The sequence below is a fragment of the Anomalospiza imberbis genome, chromosome 6, assembly GCF_031753505.1.
Source record: "Anomalospiza imberbis isolate Cuckoo-Finch-1a 21T00152 chromosome 6, ASM3175350v1, whole genome shotgun sequence".
NCBI classification, from domain to species: domain Eukaryota; kingdom Metazoa; phylum Chordata; class Aves; order Passeriformes; family Viduidae; genus Anomalospiza; species Anomalospiza imberbis.
Genome location: NC_089686.1, coordinates 32,524,125 through 32,544,746, shown reverse-complemented (window position 1 = coordinate 32,544,746; position 20,622 = coordinate 32,524,125).

Below are 20,622 nucleotides of genomic sequence, written 5' to 3'. Positions count from 1 at the left end.
AGATTTGGGAGCTAGAAGGAACAGGAGTGTTTGTCCTTCTGTGATGCTGAACAGATGGGATGGAATCTGTTTCTCCAGAGAAGCCCTCAGTGGTCTTGGGTAGTCCCTTCTAGCTTTTCTTGACAGCCGTGGCCTGGCCTGTCTGTTTGGGTCCTTCTGCAACAAATGAATTCTAGGACACATTCCTGACACAAAGGCTGCTCTCGTTGCCCAATTTAGAGGTCTCGCCCCGAAGCAGCGCCATAGCAGAGGTAGGAAACCGAGAGCGGCCTCAGCCCTGTGCTACACCACGATCACATCACCGAGGGGCACTGTTGCCTTTGCTTAAAGCACCAGCCCTGGAAAAAGACGGCTCGGTGTGTGAAGGATCTCCGTCCCCAGCCCTGGCGCTACGCAAACATGCTGCCCTACTCCATCAGGACTGCACTACCCTGATATCCAGGAATATGTCCGAATTAGAGAAGTAAAGCCTAGTACTTGGGCTTTTTGCTGAGATTACCTCTTACTAACAGCTGTGAAATTGCCTCAGCGTTATCCACCGGGGACTAACAGAGGTCATTTTGCATTCAGTGAGTACTCGGTATGATTCAACGGATCTGAATAAAGGTGGAGGTAGCAAGCAACATCTCATTTCCAGACTCTCACATTCATTTCTCAAAGAGACACCAAATTTTGAATTAAAAAAAAAAAAAAAAAAAAAAAAAAAAAAAAAAAAAAAAAACCAAAAAAAACCAAAACAAAAAAAAACCCCAAAAACCCCAAAAAAAACACCACTGATTTATCCATATAATTTCAAACACCTTCCATGAATGCTGCAGACAACTTCAGGAATCAGATCCTGATCTTACTTGCTGTGATTGTAGAGTGAGAAAAACACCAGTAGCATCAACAGATTTTTATTAGATTAGTTCCATTTGTGCTGAACTACCACAAAACTGTTTTAGCCTTGGAACTGGCAGCTTAGTTACATGACTGTGAAGGTCCTGCACCAGAAACAAGATTACAGAAGGCTTTTCCATTTAATGGCATTTCTGCCAGTTTGTACTTCTGGCATGAATATTCTTTTAAAATAGCTCTCTGAAGGCAATTAAGGAAAACAAAAAAAAAAAAAAAAAAAAAAAGAGAATAAAGAGACTGTCATTAGTAATCCAAGAAGGGTTTCATTTCTGAGAAAGGATTAACAATGAAGACAAAGAGCAGAATGAGAAAGCAATTGCTGTTGTCATTATCAGCAATTTCTTCAAATTAAGTTGGCAAGTCTTGTATTCAGTGTGCAATATTCATTGTGGATTGGCATTTGAAAAGATTTGTAAGAATTAAAAGTAAGTCTTTACACCAAAGCAGCAGCAATATGGTCTTGGATTTTGACCTTGGGTAAATTCCATCAGGACTTCAGTGCAGCTCTAGCCATGTAATATATCACTTGGTCCTGGGGAGATCCTGTATCTTTTCACTGTTCTCCTGATCCCTTAGAGAAAAGTTAAGCACACAAAATTTTTTGCAGACCAGCCAAAACTTTGCTTTCTGCTTTCCAGATCTATATAGAAACAACATAGCAAACCTCTGCAAAACTAAATGAGCACACCGGTTTAGAGTGAAGGAAACATTAATAATAATATTAGGGTGAAAGAAATTGAGCTGGGACTTTCCTTCTTTGCAATAGTGCAGAGCTTCACCATGTAACAGTGAGTTGTGATAAGGATGGCTGAAGAACCCCAGATAATTTATATCATAATAGGATTTGCTTGGCGGGGAGCTCACTCCAGTGGGGGAACGAAATGTCACTGAACATGCATGATTTCTAAACAAAAAATAGTAACTAATGCACTATGGTGCTGTTTTAACATTGTTTCCTTCAGCTCATATCATCAAGCAAGTATCAAGGAGATGGGAAATGTCAGGGTGTGGCCTGTACCCATCCTTCATGACCTAAGATACTGCCCCAAAACACCTGGGCTGGTGGCTCCTCAAATCTGCCTTTCCCTGGCTTTGCCAAGAATGCATTGGAATACCTTGATTTCACCTGTTGCAGAATGAGAAAACTGCATTAAGCATCCCAGGTTGTGAGATTAGTTCAGATCAAGTCATCAAGAAACCCGATGTCTTTGTCTCTGTCCTTTTATATCTTCCAGCTTTGCTTAGCCAAGGCCACTGTATTCACAAAACAAAACGAGACCTTGCTATTGTCATTCAGCCTCACAATTGCTCCTTGCAGTGCTTCTCTTGGCATTTCCCACCATTCTTTCTCGTCCTGCATCTCTGCTGCTCCTGCCTCTTTTCCCCTCTGCTTTCCCTGCTTTATCTCCTGCTTTTGTCTGCTGCTCCCCACTGTGCCTCTGTTAATCCTTTTGTTGTGTCCCTCTTGTCGGTGCGAGCACCACTGCTCGCTCAGTCTCCTCTGCTCTTCCTGCTTCTTCTCGCTGTGCATGCAGCCACTTCCCCTCGTATATCTGCCGCTCTGCCATGCACAGCTGCTGCTCTTCTCCCCACCTCCACCACGCCCGCTGCTGCTGCTGCTCCAAAAACAGTTTTGACCAGCTCTACTTCCAAACAATGAGGCTTTGACCTCTTTCCCCTGGGAGAAGATTTCACAGCCAAACACGTCTCACTGGCAGGAGCTTTTCCTGATATTCAGCCTGTTTCCTTCTCCCATTGCTCCTACTTAAATCTCTTTATATTGAACTAACAGCTCATGCCCCAGGCTAGGTGTTTTACCCCTCCTGTTCTGCCTGTTGCAGAGAAGGACTGGATACAGATAGTGTGGCCAAAAGGAACAGGGACACCCTCCTAATATGCAGCACTGTCTGTCCAAGTAAGCAAGCTCCTGTTGTACCCAGAAGAAGCAGAACAAACACTCTTACCATAATGAAAAATAGGCCACATGCCTTACAAAAATTCACCAAGGGCCAAATCTTGATCAGTTTTTATTCATCTGAAGGAAAGATACTCGTACGGACAGCTGTGTCAACAGCCTGTGAGCCAGGGGCTGAGTGAATCTGAGCTCCTGAAGGAGAACAGGGATCTGAAATAGGTGAATAAGGCCTAAACAGAGTACATTTGGACATGGGGAGAGAGGTTTGAACCCAGGAGGCAGGGGAGAAAAACACTGAGCTCGCACAGAGTGCAAAAGCAGGAGACACTGAGTTAAAAAAAAAAGGAAGAAATAAAACAGACTGTATGGAAGGGAGAGGGGTGGGAGGGGGGTTCAAGCAGCTGGATGTGGGCTGAGGTACATTAGGAGACCTGCAGTGGGATGACAAGGGTTGAGTGGGGCTAAAGGTGAACGCATCCCCCATACACAGTGAGGTTAACAAATTGTGGAATGACTGAACACCATTGTGAAGAGACTTGTGTTTTAAGGGTGCAGACTGTCTTAACAAAGCATCAGAAAAGTGCTCAGTCAAAGAGGAGATTAGGACTGATACTGAAGCTCCACTTAGAGTTTAAGGCAGACAGCTGATGTCTGCAAAACAGTCTCCATGGCTGGTGCGAAACAGAAGTGGTCATCTATCCACACAACCGCTGAAACTCCTCCTTGCTAGGCTGAACACAAATACCAGGGATAGAGAATGTAGTTTTACTGCGTAGAGCAAGCCAATTGAACTGCTGAAGAAAGGTGGAGATTTTTTGTTCCTTCCTACCCTCCCAGCTGCACCTTCTGGACACTAACTGGGCTCTTGCACTTCTTCACACCTTTCATCTATGGATCTCACTCACTAAACTATCACAAACATATCCATTTCTTTTTTTGTGATCAGTTTTATGCTGGCTTAGTTAACTGGTGCATAGCAGGGATTCAGAGAGTATAATTTTTAAAGCACAAACCACAGATGTTTGGGCACAGGATAATGAAGATGAAGGGAAAATGGAGCGTTGTTTTTCCTCATCAGAGGCAATATTAAACCTAGCTCAGTGTACACAGCACTATAACCTGAGTGCACATCTTTTTCCTTTTCTCAGGTGTTTTAAAATGTGCCAACCGATATGTTCCCATTAGCACGTTGTAAGGGCCGCTCATTTTCCTAGTCTAGACAGGCCTTTCAAGCAGACGTGCAGATCTGCCTTCAGGCATTTTGTCAGGGCAATCCTCAAAAGCACCTTTCAGAGGCTCAACAGACAACTTCAAATGGCAATTTGGAATCTTATTCTTGGTGGTTAAAATAGCTTATTTTGGCCAGGCCAAAAGCTAAATTATTAATACCAGATGAATTAATAGCAGTGTAAACTGCTCATTAGAAATGATAATAGCACTGAACACCATAACAGATCCCCTATGGTGTAAATCAACCTGGTCCCATTTATTTAATGAAGCTACAACTGCTTACAGCAGCCAAGGACCTGCCCTAACATTTTCATGCTTTTGCATGTACCTAACATACCATTGCAACCTTCTCCCTCAATTTTTCTGCCATTCTTATAATTTTTCCCTTAGAGGGCTTCTTTAGACATAGCAAAGACTGCTTGGTAATTTTTATGTCTAGCCTCCTATTTCCCTTGCTACTCTCCCGCACAGTAATTTGTGTGAGGAAAAGGTAAATCAGAGCCACATGTTCCCTTTATGGGCCTGAGATAAAGGACAGCAGCAATATTATTTGCTGTGAATTCACTGGGATTAGGCAAAATGCTGTTAACTATGCAGAAGATCACAGTATCAGCATGCTTCCTCAGTTTTGCATGTTATTTTTGGGGCAAGCTCAATTTCTTCTATTGATGTACAAGGCAGCTGAGGATGGTGCATCATGTCCTGGACTTCCTAGGCAGTGAGCCCATTGCCCTCCAACAAGCTGGCACAATTAGATATGCCATACTCAGCCAACCAAACAAGTTGTACCTAGTGAAGGCACTAGCTGAAGGTGTGGAGAACATACAAATATTTTTAAATTCTTGGTTACTCCCATAACAAAAAGCTAGTCAAAATCAGCGTTTAGTTTGTTAATTAAAAAATAGGAGAGGGGGATTACTTTGAGATTTTTTTCCAAGTAAATTGTAATACTCATGTAAATCTGAAAACATGAGATTTTTACTTTGAAATGCCACCATTGTAGTGTGAGTGTATGTTCTAATCTGTTTTGTCTCCTGTAGTGGAGGGGGAGTTGTGTATCACTTGCACCACTGGTGACATCCCACCAAGGGAGATACAGTCCAGTCAATTTCTGCAGCTCTAGAACAAAGATGGGCATTATTACTGGATCAAAGAAAAACCTCTTTAAATAATATCCCATCTAGGGTCTGACAGTCCACCAGGACACAGCACAAAGAACTATGATTTATTCCAATAAAGTCAAGAGCATCACTGTGAAATCACACTTACATGAGTGCAGACTAAAACTCTTATTCTTATTCTGGCTGTTTTATCTGTTCCCAGTTACTCTAATTAGCAATTCCCTGAGGAATGATTAATCCACCTATCTCCAGCTGAAGAGTGCAAAGCTGACTATTTGAACAGAAATTTAATGCTTCCCACCAGATATTTTTAGGAACTTTTTATTCCATGCCACACTTCCTTAGTTTTGCATCTATCTTGGAGTTACATATGTACAAAAAAGTGTGTATGTCCTGTGCTTACATCTATTCTGGAAATAAATTAAATCCACAGATTATTTTAGAATTTCAGGTAGTACTCTTGCACTAGAGCTGCTGGCCAGTGCTTGTTTGTAACACATTTGCTTAAAATCAGTGTTTTTCAGAGTGTTTCAAGAACTAGTTATAAATAACACTTAATGAACACTCAGCAGTCCTGGACTAGTCAATTGTACCACCTGTAGCCACGTGGCTTTAAAGATGACTCTTCTGCCACATTAGGAGTGTTGGAGGGACTTAGGCATTGTTGATACTGGTATTGGAACAATTTTCCCCAAATGAATGCTGTTATATTCATCTCAAGCTTAAAGAATTGGGGGATGATTTCTCCCACTTCATTTTGGGCTCTGAGACATGCAGTGCTTTCCTGAAACTTCTAGCATTGAATCTCAGCAAATGATGCCTGGATGTGTTTGCTTTAAAGACAGAAGAAATTCTTACATACAGTGGGACCTCTTAATACTTCTCTAGGGCACTTCCATCACCTACCATAACTTTGCTCAGAGCCATGGTTTGCTGTAGGCTTTGTTTGATGGAAGATGCTGCACCTAAGGTACATAAACATAAAACTTACCAACATAAATATCCCCCTTTCAGCAGAAAACTAACCACAACTGCAGTGTAAAACCTGCACCGATATTCTCACCAGCTTGCTGTGTAAACAAGGACAGGGACACATCCATTTACAGCACAAACTGCTGGGCTATGAACAGAAGGGTGCCAACACCAGCTGCACGGTGCTTACCTGTCCAGCTGTCACCCAGCACAGCCCAACACAAATGTGAGGTGGCTGCCTTTCCTCCTCCTCCCAGGACCAGTCTCGGGTTACTCCATGCTGGCTGTGGGCAGGAGAATGTCTCTGCACTGGAAGTTCCACAGGCTTTGATGATTTAATGTGTCTGTACCCTAAGGACAGGACTAGGTATTCCTGGTTTTCAGTCACAATCCCTGATCTTTTTAAAACTTGCTTTGCTCTTCTGTGCTCATTTCCTTTCCACCTTGCTGGCTTAATCCAGGCTTTGGTCAGGTGAGATGGCTCTGGGAAGCTTTCCCACTGTGAGATAGCTACTCCATTACCTCTGTTACTGTACATTTGTTTAATTAATTGCTCATTTTGTTCCTGAGCTGTTGTGCTGGCCCAGTGCACCTACTGTATGCATGAGTGCCTAAAAGGTGACGAGGCTCCTAGGAATGACTCTGTCCCTTTCATTTATTTATGGAAGTTGAGCACATGATCCCTTATAAACTGCAGGCACCACTTGCTCAGCCTGACTGTAGATACAGTGCCACAGGCTCCAGCCCCTCTCAGCTGGCACTGATGGCAAGCAAGCAAGACAGCAAGGACCATGCTGCAGAGAGCAGGACTGATCAGCCCAGATCAGGAAAGCAATTAAACTTTATGTGGCATTTGAACTGTGGACCTGGAGGTGCACAAAATAGCCTTTGGCCACTCTAAGATATTTTTTTAAGTGCTGTGACTACTTAATAAAGGTAATTGTAAGAGCATAAATCAAGGGTTCTGTTATTCCTCAAGAGGCCAACATTTATTATAGCAGACTTTAAAATTATTTTGAAGCATAGAAATTATGAGAATTTACATAGCAAATTACTTATTGTCAACAGGCAATGTAGCAGAAGCTTCAGCAACAGCAGCTGAGAAAAGCAGCCTCATCAGTATATGGGCTTATATTTAAGCACTGAACTATGATGACAGATGTTCCTTCTGATAGGAATGCTGGCTTAAACAGTCCAAACCAATGGTTCTTATCCCTGAGCTGCCTTGGTCAGTCTAGGTCACCATCCAACCCCACAAACAGCTACAGTGAAAAAGGAGGAGAGGGTGGCACACGATAGGAAGGAGAGAGGGTGTGAGGGCTTGTCTTGGGGTGACTTGAGCCAGCAGTGCTGCTAAAAGCCATCCTTGTCAGACTAGGTTCCTGCTGTCTGAAGCCCTGGGATCTTTGCTTCTTTTCTGCCTAGAGACAGCTTCAAAGGTTGCTCAAGTGTCAAACTGGGTGTTTCCAGGTCCACTTCATCCACCTTCCCAATCTCTGGCGTGAGAGCAGGGAGTGTGTACAGTGGGATATTGTAGGATAAGCTGCCCCTGTGTAAAACACAGTCAACAGACATTTCACTAATGTATACTTGGAGGATGGGATGAAGGAAGGTGACAAGCAGTTGTTCTCCACAGTACTGATCTGTGTGTTGAGGGAGTCCACTGAGGCATAAAATCTTCCTTGCCAGGCTACCTCAAGTCCAGTGCAGAGAATTTATTGTCCTGGATCCAGGCCCAAGGAGTGCAGCTCTGGCTCTGCTGCTATTTGAGTAGTCTGGGACCAACAATTTACCTGTAGTTCACTTTTTACCATCTGTTAAACATCTTAGGACAATTGTGCTGAATGTCAAAGATGTTAGGTTCTGTATCAGCTGGGTTATAATTAATGAGTGGCTATGATGTGGCTGTTGGAAGACTTCCACAGAAAGTGGAACTTCTTTTGTCCACAACTCTGCTCCCCCTATTCATCCACTGCACTTTCCCTGTGGGTATGAGTAGCTGAATACTGAGCGCTGATCTGGTTTTCCTTGTTCATAAGCACTGCTTTTTTCCAGTACAAAAAGGAGATGCCAAAGAAGGTTGTTGACATCATGTAATTTCTCTGAGGTGTTCAGATACTGAGTTGCTGCACACACTCTTGATAGATGAGATTAGATACAGGAATGAGGTCAAAGAGCAGCTTTCTGTTACTAACTTCCAGACAGTGGAGATGGAGCTAATATCATGGGCATCCTGGGAACACCTAAGCTAGGTCACTGGGAATCAACTAAATAAACCATTTTCTCCTCCTAGTACTGCAACTATGCAGACACTGTCCCCCATCCCATTCAACTCTTCCCTGTTCCTGAGATGCAGCAGTCTGAGTCTCTAAGTACAATATTTCTGGCTCTTTTTTTCTTCTTGCAGTGACTGTTGGAAAACAGGATTTAAAAAGAAGTATGTAGCATAAAAGCAAATTTGTAGTTATAAAACTTTAAAAATTCACTAGCAAAAATGCTATGCTTTTTTAAAATTAGTAAGTATGATTTTCTAATTCTAAGATATTTGATTGGAGAGCTAGAAAACTTTCAAAGTATACTTCTGCTAAAGGATTGAACTTGACAATGTTTTGTGAACTAATCCTATGCCTTGGAGAGGCTTGGATATATATTTTGTTCAAATTAATTGATTCCACAGAACACAAGTTGTCAGTAGCCTGTTAACAATAAGTAAGTTCAGAAGAGTACTGCTCTATTGGGAATTAAATCTTTATCTCAGCAGTAATACTTGCCTTCTAATTTTGATCAATGGTTAGAAAACCATTACTTACTTCCAGGAAAACCTTCACAAAAGATGTCACTGGAATTACTTTTTTTCTGACATGCTTGGAGACATTTTTGGGAAAGACATGAGGAAAAGATGGAAAATATAGTCTTCCTGCATGAATACAAAATATTAGAGAAACATTTCAAAGTATTTCATTCAGAGACATCCCAGGTCATCATCCTCCTCTTTCCTGTTCCACTTGTATTCCCCTTGCTCCCCAGTAAACCTTTGACACTGTCTCCTATGACAGCCTCCTGGATACACTGGCAGCCCATGGCTTGGAGAGGTGCACTGCTCGGTGGGTTAAGAACTGGCTGGATGGCCGGGCCCGGAGTAATGGTTAATGGTGCCGCATCCAGCTGGTGTCTGATAAACAGTGTTGAAACCCAAGGCTCAGTGTTGGGACCAATCCTCTTTAATATCTCTGTCAACCACCTGAAGGAGGAGACTGAGTGTCCCCTCAGTCATTTTGCAGGTGACACCATGTTGGGCAGGAGAGTTGATCTGCTGGAGTGTAGGAAGGCTTTGCAGAGGGATCTGGACAGGCCGGATCACTGGGCTGAGACCAATGCTATGAGGTTCAACAAGGCCAAATGCCATGTCCTGCACTTGGGTCACAGCAACCCCAGGCAGTGCTACAGGCTGGGGCAAGAGTGGCTTGAGAGCAGCTCAGCAGAAAAACACCTGGGTGTGCTGGTTGACCCTCTTTGCAGAAGAGGTTGATTACAAAGGCTTCTGCTGCCATCTGAAGAAGAACACCTTGTGCGCCACAAACTTCTCTTGGAGTTCCTTCTTGACTGAAGTCTCTCTGATTTGCAGTTTAGCACACAAAAGAGGCCATGCCAGCAGCAGAGCAAAGAAATATTCCCCTGCCCTGAGCAAGTGCAGTACCAATGTCATTAATTATTTGAAGAAATTGCCAGTCAGGATAGCTGTATGTCTCTAGACTGTGACACTTCTGAGGCTGTATTTGCTGTCTGTACCATTCAGCGCTGCAGTGCCAAAGAATAAAAATATCTCTAAAATCATGTCATCCAGCTCTTTTCAGGGATGCTCAACACTGAACTGAGCAAGAGGAGATTTCTAGAGTCTCTCATTTCCTGTGGTATCACAGCTTCAGAAATCCTAGAATCCTTTCCTCTGGAGGAAGCTTCTGGCTATCTTTGCATCACTGAATGATCCCTTTGTGAACTTGTGTCCAGGCCCTGGAACAGTGCCTGGTTTTCAAATCCCATATACTTTGTGCTATGAGGGGTGTCCCTTTCGACCCTGGAGTCTCTGTTCCATCTTGGGCTGAGACTACAGAGGTTTTGGCCAGAAACCTCTCCATTACCTCTCCAGTAAGAGTCAGTTCTTCCGATGAGACCTGGTCTCCAGAAGTTCCTGATGTAGTGGTGTGCATTCCAGATTCCACTTCAATTATTCACACAGGACTGACTGCTCTGTGCTACTTGCTACTCAGACAGCCTCCCTCTCTCACTTTTCTTTTAAATAAGACATGCTCTCCTCTAACCACAGAGAAAAGTCTCAGGAGCTGACATGTATTTACTCTAGGTGGGGTTCTCAATCCTACCCTTTTGAAAAGGAAATCTCCTGTATCAGGTGCAACCCCAAAGACAGTTTTAGTGGAGCACACTAGGAAAGACTTTCACCATTTCAATTGATTTGTCAATTAAACAAGAGCAAATCTAGAGGTCTCTGTCCCTCAGACTTTGGGGACCTTGGGGCTCACACTTCAGCTTTGAGGCATTTATATTCTGTGTGTTTCCTACACAGTGTTTTGTGTTTTAAGAACATGAGGACCCTGTCTTTTTGTGCTGCTTTTTGTACTGAAGGATTTGCTGTCCTTGACCCTAAGAATCCCAACCAAACTGGTCCAAGTCTGGTCTTAGGAGTGCTGCTGGTTCCTTGTGATCTGTCAGAAGTGCTTTGCTCTTGTGCTCACACACCTCAGAGAAGATCAATGATTGGCATCACTGCACAGGAACTCTGCAAGCAGCAGCCAGCTCTGTGCAGCACAGCTGGGGTTATTAAATGTCCAAACGGTTAGACAGAAAGTCTTTCTGGACTACTAAAAATTATGTGATAGACTAATTAGAGATGACATTTAGAAAGGATCTTCCATTGTAGTTCCAGAAATTCTCAGATTTCACCTATAAAAGGGGTGCTCTGACTGGCAGCTCAAGGGCCATGCTTTGCCCAGAGAAAATTCCTTTGCTTTGCTGGAAATGGGGAACATCTGCTAATACTGCACGTATGGCCCAGCAGCTGAATGACCTCTGTAGTGCCTGTACATTATCAATTATTAAGAGTCAGGGCCTGCCATTCTTGTAACCACATGACCAGCAAGTCAGGTTGTGGGGAGAATGCTGAAGAGGGATTTAGCCAGGATCACCTGGAGAGGCTCTATTGTCCCACCCATGGCTAGCATGTGTGGGGGAGCACACAGTTTGTTTTACACTAGGTTGCTGGGTCAGACAGGGTCAGCAAGACAGTAGATCATACAGCTTTTAACTGTGTTCAAATCCTACAGAGTTTTGTAGGAGATAGAAGGGCAGACTGGCATCAGCTGTATCAGTGCTGATAGCACTGGCTGGCTTTTTTCTGTGTAGTAAGGGATTGTTCGCACTGTCTAAGAGCAGCTACTATACATAAGCTGGGAAAAAAAGGTGCATTTTAACACACCAAGCCCAGACACAGTAAGTCCTAGTTTTGCCAAACATCTTCACAGCTGCTTTATAGGCACTCGCTTTTGAGTTCCTGAGGCCCAATTAGATGGCCAACGCCCCAGAGCAGCTGATAGCTGGAATGAGATTTACAGCAGCCAGGGTGCTGAGCAGGGGAATACCAGAGGAAAGCAGGAAGGCTGGGGTGAGTATGGAGCCTGATTGTTCCCTAGAACATAAGCATTTGAGTGGCCTTGAGTTAGGTACTTGCTGCTTATAATGGGTATTTATGGCCACTGAGTTATTTCTTAAGAGAAGCCATCCCTTTGGACACGAGTAACTGGCACATCAGGCACGTACTTGACATTGTAACAAACCGAATCATTACAGCAAAGCACAAGATAGAGCAGCTGTAACCACTTTCATTCAAAAGCAAGGCTGGAAGATGAGAGAGCCACGTGCCTCGTGTGTCATTGTTGGTGGATAGCTACTATGCCGGGAAATGTCAAGAAACAAAGAGGCATCCTTGAATCTTGGTCCTGCTCATCTTCACAGTTCCTGCAAATTCTGTTACATTAAGCATGGTGTAGCAAGAGCCTGGCAGTGACTCAGTGTGTGAAAGCCATCATGCCTAGCAGGCTGTGTGAAGTCCTTATTCATGTCCCTTCCAGGACACCTATAAGTCAGTCACACTGTGAACAAAGGCACACATAAGAAAAATTTAACTCTTGGAACAACTTTTCTTAAATTTCCATCTCTTCAAAGTCTGTGTGTACAGTTGGTCTTGTTTAGGTTATTAATGAATAGCACAGACTCATTTGTAACACTCTGTACTCTTTGTAACCCTTTGTACTGCACACCTGCCTGACCACACAACCACACAACCTCCTTGCACCTCCACTCTGGCCATCTCCGGCTGTTCGAGTTGAATCACAGCACCAGCTTTGCTAACAGTATGTTTTCACTCTGGTTATGTGAGGGAGTATCAGTACCAGCAATGCTAAATACCTGGCAGCCAAGAACCAAGCCACAAAAAAAAAAAAAAAAAAAAAATCCAGAGTTTGCCTTAAAACTACATTACTACATTTGTAAGAAGTAATAACTATATAGTAGGATTCACTCTACCTGATTTCTTGCATTTCAGTACTGAGACTTCCTTCCAAGTTTTCTCCGATATCACCATGGTTAGAAATAATATTTTGGTCCATGCTCTGGGTGTGCCAGAAACCACTAGATAACTAGAGGCTCACAATGGATTGTTTGAATTGACAGTGTTGTTCAGCTGTTTATAAGACATGTGACATTTAAACCCAGTGTATGAAAAAATCTGAAGTGGGTAGAAAATGCTGTCAGACTGGAATGGTAGCTGACTTTGCAAAGGTGCAAAGTGCAGTGAAGGATGAGTGATGCCAGCTGCCTGCATGGTCCCTTGCCTGCCATGGACTTCCTGTGTGGCCTTGGGCAAGTCACACGGCTTCCTAGGGCTTCAGTTCCTTATCATTGTAAAAGGTAGAGCATCTGCTTACAGCACAGAGGTGCTGGGGAGATACATACTACAAGGGAGATGTGACAAGGCAGTTTGGTTTCTAAGATTTATTCTACAGGGTCTAAGTAATAGAGAGCCTCCAAAGTATTGGTTAGCCTCTATTCAGAAATGGAAAATGTTTATCATGTTAAAACTGTTCCAGGAAACCAAGATATTAAGTAAAATACTTCCCTTCCTCCCCCTCTCCCCCCTGCCCCCTCCCACCAAAAAAAAAAAAAGGCTACAACTTGATACTGCTAAAACACCTTATAAAATCTCACTTGTCTTTTTCATTAGCATTCTCTTCAGTCTTTAAACTTCAAGGGAAATAGCTCCTTCAGTCCATTAGCGCTGCCTTAATTCAGGTGAGATATGTTAGTGAAAAGAGAGGCCAGGCTCTGCCAGTGAGACTCTGCCTCACAAACCCCAGCTCGGGGAGTAGCTCTGTCTGAGCAGAGCCAGGGACCCTGTGCCTCAGAGCACCACTCCGGCTTGGGCTGCCTCGGAGCTCACCTTACCTCCTGTCAGCGTCTTTCACTTCTCCCCACGGGTCTGTAAGGAAGCTGGGTTACAAACACAATAAAGATGGACCTAAAGGACCATGTTTTGTAATCAACCCTCCAAAACCTTTGTGGGTTAACAACACGGTTCCGCTTTTGACTCATCTCTAGAAATGAGCCTCCTTTCTTTCTGCCAAAAAAGGTGACCTGCCAGCCAGTCTGACGCAAGGTAATTTGTCCTGTTTATCTGATGACTTCGATAAGGCATAGAGATTACTGCTGTTCCTTCATCCTGAAGGACCAAGTTGTTTATATGCTGTAATCCCGAGTGCCTTTTTTTTTTTTACAGTGAGAGCTTGAATGTGACAATAATTTGGAGGAAAATCTTGGTTGTAAAACTAAAATGACTTTAAATATGTTATTGGTGTATTTTCTTCCAGCTTGCACATTATCCCTAGTCCTGGCCCCTCTCAGCAGTCACGAGATAAGCTTCGAAGAAACAAGGTTGTTGATTGACGGCTCATTAGAAGTTGCAAGAGCAACAAAAGGGAGCCTGCAGCAGCCGGAGCTCACCGCCTGCCTGGCTGTGAGGACGCTGGTCAGCACTGGCCTGAGAGGAACAAAGACCGCGGGAGACACTGGAGGAAAACAACATGAAATTTTCATGGTGTGCGAGAAAGGCCAGGTGTAATGGATCAGGGCCAAAGCCTCCCCTGCCCCCACGGCCCCGCCGCATAGATTGACTTTCTATATTTAGGCACTCACGGAGAGCATAGGTTGTGCCACACGGCACGTACACGCGTGCACAAATCCAGGGTACCCTGACTTCTCTATGCCAGACTGAATTTATCTGTCAATCCATTTAGAAATGAAGGGCTCCAAGTACATACAGTTTTAATATCTGTACATATTAGATGTCACGGCTCCTGCCTTAGATAAGGTCACACACTAAGCCAAACTCACCCCTGCAGTGTAAGCCAGGCAAGGCTTACGAGGAATGAATTTGGCTTCATGTGCCTGCATGTAGTTATGTTTGTTTTTACAAATCTTGTTTATCCCTTGTGTAAGCATTTCCTCATAGTTAGGAGTCTTCTACCAGGCACATGCCAATCCACCTTCAACCCACAAACTGGGGTGTCTGCTTCTTTAGCTTCCCACAGGTGTCTTTCAAGCCCCCTGACTCAAGTGCTGAAGGGCACTTGCTCATCAGACATGCTGGCTGGTGACAGCCTTCCCTCAATCCTCTAAGAGCTGAACAGTAGAGACACGTTCATAACAAATTGATGCAAAGAAAATTAGCCTTTGCCCTTTGTATACAGTGTCATCTGACACTAGTTGCAAGTGAGTTTTAGTTAAAATTTTTCAGTGGAATATTTTTGCTCAAATTCCCTCTTTTCCATGCTGAGGAGAATTCTCTTTGAGGTGTAGGTAGGGGTGCTTGATGTCAAAAATCATATTTTAATCCTAGTAGGTCAGGATTGACCTACTAGGTCAATTTGACTTCTTCAGTAAGTGCTCAAAAAATAACAATTATCTGTCTTATCTAGTAGTTATCTAACTTCCAGTTATGTGTTTTTCATGAATAGTCAAATACAGGGCTTTAAATTTATCTCTTGTAAGCTTTCATACTAGTACAAATTCACTATGCAAGTGGACCTAAACATGGAACACCCAGCAGAAACACTAGACTTGAAGAGAAAATTAGATTGTAGAGGTGGTGTGCAACAAGATGCTGTTATATTATTTAACTTTAGAAACTCACATGCTGCTGGAATTTAGGTAACACTTCTGATTGTATTAAGACTTTATAGGTTGAGGAGAGCCGGTATTTTGTGAAATGGATAAAATGACACCAAAGACATTATTCTGCCATGGGATTTACTGATAAAACCTAAATCTATTACCTCTGTTCTTCAGTAAGCATAGCTTAATATTAGATCCCCTAAATTTAGTAGTGTTATGTGAGCATAAAATTGGGATAAACATAGATATAATCTGGAGCTTGACTTTAAATTAAGAAAATTACCTTTCCTATAACATACAGTAAAAGACATTTTCATGTCTTTAATATGCTTTTTCTTCAGTTCTTGAAGAGCTATAAGGGTAATGCTTAAAACTGAGTATTTTAGCAATAGAAAGTTCTGAGTCCTGAGCCAGGCAAGGTGATTTGCCTAAGATTGCCTATAGATTCATTTTGAGCCATCTTTCATTCCTTTGTTCTGTCTTCGGCTCATGCCAGATCTAATTTTGCTTTCACTTAAGAATTGAATTTACTTGTAGTTAGTTCTTCAGAAAAACTTCCAAAGTGTTATCTGCTGTAAACCACAATAAATTACTAAGGATTGAAGCTCTCATACAGAAATCTGATTTCATTAGAGGTTTGGGGATGGAGAAAGGGAGCTCTGAGAGAATCACCTAGCACGCAGCCATAGCAGAAAGCCTGTACAAAATTGCTATCGCAGCACAGCGATACGCAAAAAGGCATGAGATGTAACCTTTCTCCTATATTGTAACCCACCCCTTCCCAAAGTAGCCGCAGTGAATTGAAAGGAAATATTGAAGCAAGCTGTGCATTCTTCAGCCGCGGGGCCGTGTGGGCTTCCTCGGGCCCTGCGCCACACAAAGGCGAGTGCGGCTCTGCGGGGACCTGGCAGTCCCAGGGGGGCCCTGCGCGGGAGCTGCCATATCCCTCCATTGTGACTTGCCCTCGAAAATAGTCCACTGCGTTACAAAAAGCCCAAAACACAATAGTGTGACTCAGCAGTTCAGACCTGCAGCCCACCAAGCTGGCTCTGTGAAGGTGTTGCTGCTTGTGAGGGAAGGAGGGAAGATTCCAGCACTGCCTGCTTTTGGACCTCACTTTGCAGTCAGCCTTGGGTAAAGGCATCTCCTGGCAGTGCTGCACTGAGCTGCCAGGGGGCCACAGACACATCAGCTGTGGGAGATGCTGAAAGAACAGGCGTTCAAGGAAAACACACATAGAAATCACACAATTGTCAAACCTTCCCCGTGATTTTGGAAAGCCAGCTAGCATCTCAGACTGATACCACAAATCATTAGGCAGGCAGATGAGGTAGCTATCTCGGCTTTGCTATCAATAAAGTAGGTCAGGCACTGGCTTGCCAGCCTCTCAGTTACCACAACAATACTATTTGTAACACACTTCGACAACAAAAAGCACCAAAGCTAGAAACTACAGCTAAGTAACCCTCTATGGCGGTGCTGGAGGCCAGTCGCTGGTCCCCTTCCCTGGCAGGAGAGAGCCAGAGAAAGACAAATGAAAAATGAGACAAGGTGGTGGGTAGAAAGCAAAGATACTGGCAGACCAGCAAAGCAGATGAGAGGAAGAAAAGACAAGAGGGGAAGCAACATTAGTAAATAAGCAAAGAGATGAAAAAGGTAGCAGAAAACTTTGACAAAGAAAGGAGGAAAAGAATATGGAAGTCGATTTAAGCAGAAATAGTCCTTCTGGCTAGTCCCCCTAGAAGGGGTGCGATGACTTAGGTCAGAAGAGGGGCTGTGCAGTACCAGAGGGGAAGGCAGGGTGTGAACAAACCCACTTCCCCAGGGAGTGAACAAACCAACCCAGAGGCACAAATACTGAGAGGCAGGGAGCTGCCTGCCCATCTGCTCACAGCTTCCCCCTGCCCCTTGCCTCGCAGCCACTGAAAGGTGGGATCCACATCTCTCGGCCACTGCCTGCCTCTGCTTACGCTGGCTTTTTCGCACTTCACCCTCTCCTCCTGCCGTTCCTCTGAAGCCAGCAGTGAGCCTGCTCTCCATGTGAAACGCCCAGGAAAGCTTCTATTGCCTCAAGCTTCTGCACGGTTGCCTGATCGCCTTTCAACCTCCCCGCTATTGTTTCCCACTTGTTTTCTCCTTAAGTTTGCTTCTAATCAGAAGTTCTGGGCAAGATTTTAAAATCTGAAGCAATGCTCAGGTGGGACTTCTGTACCTAAGGTACAGATAGACATTTGAAAAGCCAACCATTCGGGGTTTGGGACTTTTCAATAAAGCAGTCCTTTGAACCACTGTGCTATTTGTTCAATTGCAGATTGTTTTTTCCGTGGAATTTTTTTAAGCCATTATGTTTAAGTATCACTTTAAAGAGCAGCGCTTCACTGTTTTTTGGTTGGTTTTTTTTTGTTTGTTTGTTACAGAATGCTCCATTTTCACGGACCACCCCCCAAAATTTCTTCTTTTCTCTTTTTTCTCTTTTTTCTCTTTTCTCTTTTCTCTTTTCTCTTTTCTCTTTTCTTTTCTTTTCTTTCCCTTTTCTCCTTTTTCTTTTCTCCCTCTCTTCTCTTCTTTCCTCTCCTCTCCTCTCCAAAAAATAGATCATTCAAATAATTGGAAGCAAGTAATGAAAACTGGTCCAGAGAGTTTCATGTTCTATTATGAGTTTTCCACATGTGTCAATCTGCTCTGCCTCAGCAAACCCTCAGCACCAGGCAGGGAGGGAGGATGGGAGTTTGAAGGAAGACAACCTCCCTTTAACAGAATGGACAAAAGTACTATTTGCCACCTGCTGGCACCTTTTGAAGGAGCTCAGCATATTTTCCACAACAGAATTGTCCACCTACTACTGGACACCTGTACAACCTGAAGCACAAACCATGTGAGTGGATCCCATTGCAATATTGTGTCTTTTGCAGAGCTGGGAAGCAGGCATCACCTCACCACTTCCCTGCCCTCTGCAGCTCTTCCTGCCCTGTCAGTCCCAGCAGAAGATGACTTGCTGGACTTTGATGAGGTAGCCACAAAAATGAAACAAAGGTTGCAAAAAGGAAATAGCAAACACCTCCCCAGATTTAAGGAGATACTTTACTGTAGTTTTGTAAGAGGATCTCATCTATCTCTTTAATAAGTAAAGAATTTGGGTGACACAGGACCTTCTTGTCTCCAGTGGAGAACATTTTTTTTCCCAGGGAACCTGAAGCTCAGTTATTAAAAATGAAAATCTGTCTCAGCCTTTCAACTCTGTTCTTGGAAACACCAGCAGTTAAAAAGGGGAGAGTTAAAAAGGAGCCAAACAGAAAGACCTTTTCCAGATCAAGCTTTCCTGTGATCCTGGTATCGGGACGGCGGCACTCGGCTGCAGAGAGGAGAAAAGGTGAGCTGTGCTGCTTTTTACATATCACAGAAAATGCTGTGTTTCCTCTTCAGAATTGCTGCCCACCTGGAGTGCTGGGCTGCACAAGCACAATTCAAACCCAAAGAAAGCCCTCTTCCCAAAAGTGCCTTATGCAACTCCCCAGGCTGGTGTGGGAAATGGGTTTTCACGAGCATTAGAGATACTGTGATGAACTGGTGAATCATTAGTTGAAAACATTCCTTCAAGAAAATTGTAAAGCAGCCTGTTCTGAAAAATTATTTTCAGACTTGTTTTCCAGACTTTGAGATTTGTCAGGAACTTGTTTGTTTTTCTCCCCACCCAAACTGTAAAGTCTATCCATTCTAGTTGTACTGGCATTTGGAGATGATTTGCCAGGGAAGTCACTGGAAGAAGAATAAGGTCCTCAGTTTTATGTTAGTCCTCATAAATATGCATTTACAATTAATACGATGAAAACAAAAACTCAAGGCAGCAAAAGGAAATTTTTCTACAGAAAGTAGATTTTTTTTGCCTACATAGCAAACTTAAACTTTTGTGTTTTATAAAAAAATGTTTCTAACACAAGGAGAGCATATTAATGTCATTAACTGAAGACAATAAAGACAAAGATCAAAAATTCCTTGAAGAATATTCTCTGGGTGGTGAAACAGGGAACACCATAGATATACATATGAAAATGGAGGGTCTGAATTTGCAAACAACAGCATCCCTAGACAGACTCTTCTCAAAGGTATTCTGAGCTGACTAGATATTCAATGTTCTATAAGCCCTTTATGATAGGAAAACTTGCAATTGGAGTAAAATAAATGTTTCTATTCTACATTTTTATTTTATATATTATTCTACATTCTATATTTTTAATGTTTATCTTTCTTTTCATATATTTAAGTAGGCAACAATGTGAAGTACTCAGCAGCTTCTAGCACTACATCTTCCTTTCGAACTATCAACAGAATTAGGCAATTCTGGTTTTATATTCACTTTTACTTTCTAACTTCAGTTTTAATTTTATTGCATCTAGGACTGTGCAGAACACCCTGAGTGGTCCTGTATTGCAACATAAACTGTCAGCACTAGGGGTCAAATTTCTATGCTTTATCTTCACATTCAGGATAGCTGAGTGCTACTTTTCCACCATTTTCTATCCAAATATGAATGGTTTTGAGGTCAAACCTCAAGAAATAATACTGAGCATTTACTAAGATAAATGAATTCTCTGCTGGTTCCAGTCAAAGGTCCACATAGCTCAACACACAGTCTCTGGCAGTTGTTTGCCAAAACATGTGACACACATAAATGTGATGTTCCTCTTCTGCATGGTGACAACAATGCAACAATTCACCAACATCTACAGGATGACAACATCTGTATGGGGATTGTGCACAATGTACTTTGTTAGGACCTGATACTGTAAGGACTTCTCTGTTTGATGACCTGTGAGTAGCACTGAGAATAATGAAAAAGCTGAGAATCTGGAATCTCTCTGTATGTGCCCCAAGATAGGAACAATCACTGTCATTAGTTTAAAATGGAAAAAATAGATTTGGGAGTTTTTAAAGAATGTAATAAAAATTTGTCCCTTAGATATTTTGAACTTGGGATTCCTAAAGAATTTTCCAACCAAGCTGATTTGCACTGGCACAGGTTGGTAAGGGAGGTATTTCCATCCCTGGAAATATTCTAAAGGCATCTGGACATGACGTAGGGGTAGGTGGCCTTGCCTGAGGAGCGGGGTTGGACCAGACTATCTCCAGGGGCCCCTTCTACCCCAGCAGTTTTGCAGTTCTGTGATAACTGAGCTCCAAAATCAAACAGTCTCAAGCAGGCAGGGAACCCTTGCAGGTAGTGAAGTGTGGTGTCAAACCCCAAGCTTA